We start from the raw sequence: 8,192 nt of genomic DNA, 5'->3' as shown, positions 1-8,192 counted from the left end.
TAAGATAACAAAAAAACTAAATAACCCAAGATCAAACAAACCCAGCAACTCAAAAAGAGGAGAGAGAGACTGAATGCTCAGGCCCCAATATAAATAGGTGAGCATTCACACCAAATCAGGTGTTAGCCATCTCTCCTAATGAGCCATTCCCCAGATCCCAGGCACCAAACAAAAAGGAGGTCAGAGGCCAAGGAGCCGTCACAATATATACATTTCTGCTCAGTTGTGGTTATCACGCTTTTATTTTGAAAAATGAAATCAGACCGGAAGTAGAACCGGAACATAAACCGTCAATCTCAAGTTCCGCATTTAGAGCTACGTTAGCTTCAGAGACAACACAAAACCAAAGCAGGTAGCACACTGACAGCTGGTATGGACTTAAAAGATCATATTTTTAATTAATGGAAACATAAATACTTTCGACCTGCTGGCCGAAGCACGGAACAACCGTCGAAGCTAGTGACGACGATAACTGAGCAGGTATGTTAGTTTTTTTAGTAACTCAAAGTTTCGGTTTCCCCACTAACAGGAATTGTTGTTATCAGGGTTTAATCGCTAGCATACGCTTCAAAACTGACAGCTGACACCTAATGAATACAATTTTATGGTGAAGTCACACAACTTAGAATGCTGTCTGGTGGTGTTTATGATTTCATATTCAGCTGTTTTCTACTGTGACGTCCATCGGAGTGAAACTATGATTAGCCCGGACTTTCCAGCAGTCGTCATATGCTGAATTAAAAGTGAAATTGTTGACGACACTTTATCTCAGAATAAACCTTTGCTTTGCTGACAGTTTGTTGTTAAAATAAATGGTGGGCATTTACAGGAAACCTTTACCCTGTTCCCTGTCTGTTTTCTGTGCCAGAATATTAAAACATAGATTCCTGGTTTAAGGCAAGGCAGATTTAGTTACAATGCAGTTCATGCACGAAGGCAATTCAGAGTGCTTTAAAATATACATATATATTATTATAATTTTAATAAACTTTAATTCTAATGCACATATCAGGCACAAAGATAATTCAAAGTGCTTTAAAGAAATAATAATAATGATAATCATACAAAACTGTATTAGTATAGCATATTTCAGACACAAAAGTAGTTCAAAGTGCTTTAAAGGAATAAATGAATAAATAATGATGATGACAATATTTATTACAACATAATAAATAACAATAAACTTTATTTATACAGCACTTTTCAGAACTAGTGTTGCAAAACACAACATAAAATTAAATAGGGAAAGTAAATCAAACAAACAACCAAAGAAAAGCTGTAGTTGAATCGATTTAAGAAACCAGAAGTTTTATGTAACATTTTTAAATGATCTTGGGAAATTATTGTGATGTGTATTGCTGATTAATGTAATTTTTCTAAGTCCATTAATTTCTTATTTTTCTTTTATATATTTCATTAAAAGCATTCTTTATTTATTTTGTGTATTACCCTCATGGGGAACAATGATGTCCCATCTTAATTTATCCCTTCTTTTCTTGTATTTACAATGTTTCCCATATAAATGATAGATTTTGTTATTTTTTTTGTATTTATTGTTTTCAGGGGTATTAATGGAAATGTAGTGTAAAATGCAGAATTTATTCATTGATCAAGTATTGACTGTTCTGTCAACTGGCTGACCAAGATGTCAGCATCGTCTGTGGGAAATTGTGCCTTTTTAATCTTGTTTTGGGGTGTTCCTGGCATGTTGTAGGCTAAATGGTTAAGCATTCAATTATACCCTGAAGTCCAGATTGATTAAAACATTTCTATTGATGTGAATTGTTAATAATTTGGACTTGTATTCAACTTGTACAAATTTAATATTTGCTCTGAAATGCAGCCAGCTCTCAGTTTAGATTAACTACAAGAGGCCTCTTTTTTTTCCAATTAATAGACATCCTTATTCCAGTAAGTGCTTACTCAAGTATTGGTTATTTTCTTGATCAATCATTTAGTTTAAAATATGTGAAAAATATTACAGTTTCCCAGAGAAAACATAAAGGTGAGAATGACACAGCACATTCTCACACTTGTGATATTAGTGCTTTATTTTAAACAAGAAATTGATAATCAAAATAGTCATCTTTCCATTCTGACAGCAATGAGCAACAGCCCTGCATCTGTCCAGATGGACGAGGTCAGGAGGAGATCCCAATCCCTCCTCTCCTCCTCAGGTTCAGCTCAGGATGTGAAAGCAGAGGTGCAGACCATGGCAGGCATTTCCCTGCCTCTGTCAGAGAAGTACCGTCACATTGGAGTGGAAGCCATGCTGAGGGAGAACACAGCCTGCCGCAACAGACAGGAGGTAAAGTTTTCTGGTGTCTTTTGGTGCTGCTCTGATAGATTTTTGCTGACATACCATGAATATAAGTACATTTACTCAAGCGTTGTACTTAAGAACAAATTTGAGGTACTTGTAATGCCATTTTACACTTCTACTGAGCTACATTTAAGAGGGAAATATTGTACTTCTACTTCATACATTTATCTGACATTTTTAGTAACATGACAAATTAAAATTTGTGCACAAAAAACATATGATAATGTGCTGAAACGCCTGGCAGAAAATTATTTTGTAACTATTTAACGTTTGGACTGTTGGTTGGACAAAACAGACATTGTAACGATGTCACTTTGGGCCGTGGCTCATTGTGATGAACATTTCTCACTATTTACACTTTTTTTTTTACAAACCAAACACCTAGTGGATTAATTGAGAAAATAATCAGTGGATTAATTCATAATGGAAATAATTATGAATTAATAGTTCAAAATTAGCTCCACCTCAACTTACAACAAAAGTAAAGTCCTGCTTTTACATTAATGCATGAGTCAGAATCATCTGATGACATCATATGTGATAGTACAGTCACAGAGGACATTTTTCTACTTCTATTGCTTTAAATACATTTTGCCGTTAATACTTGCAAACTTTTACTAAAGGAACATTTTCAAAAGTGGCTTTAATCAGTGTGTCCTGTTCAGAGAAGACACATCTTTATCTGGTAGTGATATCTGACCACTCGGGGGCAGAAATGTAACAAAAATGTATAGCAACACAGAGCCTCAATACTCAGCTAAATACATGTGAGATTACACAAACGATAAAGAACACAATTTATGCTGCGTTAAGACAGAATAGGCAATAAAAATATATATGTTTTCCAGAAGTTGATTTGTCAATTTGGCATTACTAACTCATCACATTAATTTTGTTTCAACTTAAGGTTCTGGAGTCTTTGAGTAGACTGGTCAAGGCCTTGAGTATCCTGGAGAAGTATGGCTGTAACCTGACTAGTCCTGCCAGGCCCAGATACTGGAGGAGTGTCAAGCACAACAACCCCGTCTTCAGAACCACAGTGGATGCCATCAAGGTGAGCAAAGGTTATATAGTTCTGCCTTAAACATCCATTAGTTCCAATTTTTCACTGTATTTCTGCATTCACAGAAGATTTGAGCAAAACTTTAGTGTATGGAGGATGAAAGCTGCCAAAGTAAAAAAAAAAGGGAAGAAATAGCTTAATTAGTTAATTAATAAAAATGCCATTAAATGTACCAAAATAATGCTAAAAAGAAAGTCGTTATTATTTGATTAATTAAATAAACTGATATATCTGTTTGAATTTGCTTCTTTATTTTTCTTTGTATTGATTCCCCTATTTGTACTTACTTTCCCATTTTTTGAATTTATTTTTTAAATTAACTCATCTATTTTAAATGCATTTTGAAATGTATTTATGTATTTTGATAATTTTTTAAGTACTTATTTATTTTGCATTTATTTTTTTATCTTATTTATTTTAAACAGATTTTTGAAATGTATTTATTTTCAAATTTATTTGTTCATTTATTATTTTCCCTTTTCATTTTCCCTTTATTTATTTATTATTTTAAATTATTTATTTCTGTTTTTTTCATTATTTTCTTAATACATTTTATGCATTTTGTCTTTATTAGGCAAATAAGAGTGCATAGATTGGCTCCCACAACGCCAAGCTCACTACCGAAATGTATTACTGAAATGAACATTGAAATAAAGATGGCCTTCGTCTTTAAATATTTACGTATAAAATGATGGCATATGTTGCCAGGAGAAAGTCTGAAAGTCATTCAACTTTTTGATTTTAATCCTGGTTTCCCTTCTTAGGGAGGTCGGACAGTCTTGTATCTGTACGGTTACACCAATCAGCAGATAGACGGCCTCAGTTTCCCTGAGGAAGTCGCTGAACCAGACACTGCAAAAGTTTCTGCAGTGACACTGGAGGTCATGACCCTACGCACAGAGGTGGACATGCTCATAAAGGTTTGTATTTGTTTGTGAGCAGTCATCTAAATACCCTAACCATCAATTGTTTTGTGTATAAAATTCACCATGTTCCATTTCTTATGCCTCTGTTCATTCAGGGCACCCACCCTCACCCAGAATACTTCAAAGATATCATCCCATTCATCGTTCAGCAGGTCTGTACAAATGTTTCCAGTGGCTGTTGCACTTTTCCCCAACAAACAGAGAATATAAATCACATATTATTGACCAATTCTGACATATTATAACAGTTAGGGAAATCAGCTGTTAATATTATGTTGATAAAAACATAAATCAAAAAAAACAAATCCTTTATTATAAGCAAGTTTAAGTCTTTCAGCATTGATGCACTCTGATCACTGTCATCAGTCAGTTATAATTTTTATGCCCTTGTACTGGCGAGAGCATTGGCTGGAGGCATTATGTTATCAGGATGATGAACAATGAACTAATTAGAATGAAGTGATACTAAGACAAAGGCCAAGGTCACTGTGACCTCGTCTGTTTCATTCTCGTAAACCCGACATCTCAAGAACGCCTTGAGAATTATTATTATTCTTTTTTTTTTTTTTTTTTTTTTCAAATTTGACACAAACGTCCACTTTGAGTCAAGGATGAATTGATTAGATTTTACTGGTCACTGTGACCATGCATCTGTCTCATTCTTGTAACCCAAAATATCTCAATAACCATTTTAGGGAATTTCTTCAAATTTAGCACAAATTCCACTTGGACTTTAGGATCAACTTATCAGATTTTAGTGGTGAAAGGTCAAGGTCACTATGACCTTGCAAAACATGTTGGCCATAACTCAAGACACTCAGTACACTAATTATGGCAAAATTTGGCACAAAGTGGTAATTCTAGTCTTCTGTCTGCTGCATATTAAAAGCGTAAAGAGTTTTAAATGTGATGCCTGTTTCTTCAGGATCTTCAGGATCAGCTGGTGGTGAGTGACGCTGTGGTTTTCCTGCCTGGAGAGGAGCAGCAGGCGGACAAACCCCAGGTTCCATCTCTTCTACCTAAACACACTCCAGGCCCTGTTGGACAACCTCTGAAACCATCGACAGGTGAGCTGCCACCACACCTCATATGCTGACGAAGCTGCTTTCATCATTGTGTGGCAGTTTAGTCTCTTTCGTTGCCACAAATATAGATTTAGTATTTTAGACAAATGTGAATGTCTGTTTATTTATAAAATTTTTAGGTTGGAAGTTATAAGTTCATTGGGCACTGAGCATGTTACTAGTCCAGCATCCAAGCCTCAATACACCCACTAACTTTCTTCTGTCTTGCTCTCCAGGCTCTCCAGCAGCGAGTGAGTGCAATTTGTGTGGTGCCGCTTCGTCTCTGGTTTGCCCATCTTGTGACAATCAAGCTTTCTGCGACGCATGTGATGACCTCTTTCACCGCCACCCCACCAGAACCAATCACAAAAGAGATAAAATGCAGAAAATCAAACAGGGTATGCCAGATTACAACAGGCTTTAAAACAGGAATGCAACATCTGCGTTTGAGTTTTTAACTTGTGTTTTGTTTGTGTGGCTGTAGAGACCTGTACCATCTGTGGGATTTCTGCTGTGCACGTTCGGTGCTCCACCTGTGTCCAGAGGTTATGTGAGAACTGTGACAAGCTTTTCCACTCTCACCCTGACCGCAAAGGACATAGCAGAACTATTATTACACCAGCCAAAACATCCAGGTGAGGAGACAAAGAAACTTGAATTCACTGTCAGATGTACTTCTTCATTTTGCAGCAGTGTGGTCTCAGTTTTAAAAGACTTTTATATGTTTTTTCTGCACTCAGGTGGATTAAACTTTAGCCGTATTTAAGCAGAATCACCTGATTTCTTTTGCAGATTTTAAATTCTCAGTTTAGTCATAGATCCTTAAGGTTAACTTTGCTTTCATCCCATATTGATGTGTTTCATGTTTTACTTAATGCTGGTTTGCTTTCTAAGTTTTAGCCTTTATTTGCAGTCTTGTAATGATAATGTTTTTCTCTTTTTGCACCCATCCAAAAATAAGAAAGTGAATTGTTCTCATTAGACCATGCTGGATAAATATATGGGTTAAATGACTAAATGAATAATGCTGATGTTGCAGGGCTGTTAAAGAGGAGAGGAATAGCTAGACTACACTGTAAATTTCTGTTATCTTCCAGTCCATCCCTGTCACCTTGGGAGTGTGCACATTGCACTACAGTGAATGAGATGCGAGCCGTCCTCTGTACGACCTGCGAACGGCCTCGACTCGCCACGGCTGCATCCACTGTTCAAGAAAGTCCGATGTCAGTTCCCACATCTCCCAACACAGGTGGGACTAAGACATATATATACAGTACAGGCCAAAAGTTTGGACACACCTTCTCATTCAATGCGTTTTCTTTATTTTCATGACTATTTACATTGTAGATTCTCACTGAAGGCATCAAAACTATGAATGAACACATGTGGAGTTATGTACTTAACAAAAAAAGGTGAAATAACTGAAAACATGTTTTATATTCTAGTTTCTTCAAAATAGCCACCCTTTGCTCTGATTACTGCTTTGCACACTCTTGGCATTCTCTCCATGAGCTTCAAGAGGTAGTCACCTGAAATGGTTTCCACTTCACAGGTGTGCCTTATCAGGGTTAATTAGTGGAATTTCTTGCTTTATCAATGGGGTTGGGACCATCAGTTGTGTTGTGCAGAAGTCAGGTTAATACACAGCCGACAGCCCTATTGGACAACTGTTAAAATTCATATTATGGCAAGAACCAATCAGCTAACTAAAGAAAAACCAGTGGCCATCATTACTTTAAGAAATGAAGGTCAGTCAGTCCGGAAAATTGCAAAAACTTTAAATGTGTCCCCAAGTGGAGTCGCAAAAACCATCAAGCGCTACAATGAAACTGGCACACATGAGGACCGACCCAGGAAAGGAAGACCAAGAGTCACCTCTGCTTCTGAGGATAAGTTCATCCGAGTCACCAGCCTCAGAAATCGCAAGTTAACAGCAGCTCAGATCAGAGACCAGATGAATGCCACACAGAGTTCTAGCAGCAGACCCATCTCTAGAACAACTGGTAAGAGGAGACTGCGCCAATCAGGCCTTCATGGTCAAATAGCTGCTAGGAAACCACTGCTAAGGAGAGGCAACAAGCAGAAGAGATTTGTTTGGGCCAAGAAACACAAGGAATGGACATTAGACCAGTGGAAATCTGTGCTTTGGTCTGATGAGTCCAAATTTGAGATCTTTGGTTCCAACCGCCGTGTCTTTGTGAGACGCAGAAAAGGTGAACGGATGGATTCCACATGCCTGGTTCCCACTGTGAAGCATGGAGGAGGAGGTGTGATGGTGTGGGGGTGTTTTGCTGGTGACACTGTTGGGGATTTATTCAAAATTGAAGGCACACTGAACCAGCATGGCTACCACAGCATCCTGCAGCAACATGCCATCCCATCCGGTTTGCGTTTAGTTGGACGATCATTTATTTTTCAACAGGACAATGACCCCAAACACACCTCCAGGCTGTGTAAGGGCTATCTGACCAAGAAGGAGAGTGATGGAGTGCTGCGGCAGATGACCTGGCCTCCACAGTCACCGGACCTGAACCCAATCCAGATGGTTTGGGGTGAGCTGGACCGCAGAGTGAAGGCAAAGGGGCCAACAAGTGCTAAACACCTCTGGGAACTCCTTCAAGACTGTTGGAAAACCATTTCAGGTAACTACCTCTTGAAGCTCATCGAGAGAATGCCAAGAGTGTGTAAAGCAGTAATCAGAGCAAAGGGTGGCTATTTTGAAGAAACTAGAATATAAAACATGTTTTCAGTTATTTCACCTTTTTTTGTTAAGTACATAACTCCACATGTGTTCATTCATAGTTTTGATGCCTTCA

General features: G+C 37.6%; 1 pseudogene across 1 annotated transcript in view; it reads left to right on the top strand.

The window, feature by feature from the left end:
- The first annotated feature begins 338 nt into the window (after positions 1-338).
- The window catches only part of LOC117264766 (E3 ubiquitin-protein ligase RNF31-like), a 42,018-nt pseudogene continuing 34,164 nt past the window's right edge, over positions 339-8,192 (top strand). Inside the window, exons 1-9 of the transcript XR_013488307.1 lie at positions 339-480; positions 2,103-2,308; positions 3,231-3,377; positions 4,151-4,306; positions 4,408-4,464; positions 5,238-5,379; positions 5,613-5,774; positions 5,861-6,011; positions 6,474-6,625. The product of XR_013488307.1 is annotated as an E3 ubiquitin-protein ligase RNF31-like (transcript). The remainder of the gene's footprint in view (positions 481-2,102; positions 2,309-3,230; positions 3,378-4,150; positions 4,307-4,407; positions 4,465-5,237; positions 5,380-5,612; positions 5,775-5,860; positions 6,012-6,473; positions 6,626-8,192) is intronic.

Source organism: Epinephelus lanceolatus, chromosome 20 (genome assembly GCF_041903045.1).
Source record: "Epinephelus lanceolatus isolate andai-2023 chromosome 20, ASM4190304v1, whole genome shotgun sequence".
Lineage (NCBI taxonomy): Eukaryota > Metazoa > Chordata > Actinopteri > Perciformes > Serranidae > Epinephelus > Epinephelus lanceolatus.
The sequence above is the reverse complement of the archived record's forward strand: the minus strand, read 5'-3'. Positions and strand labels throughout refer to the sequence as shown.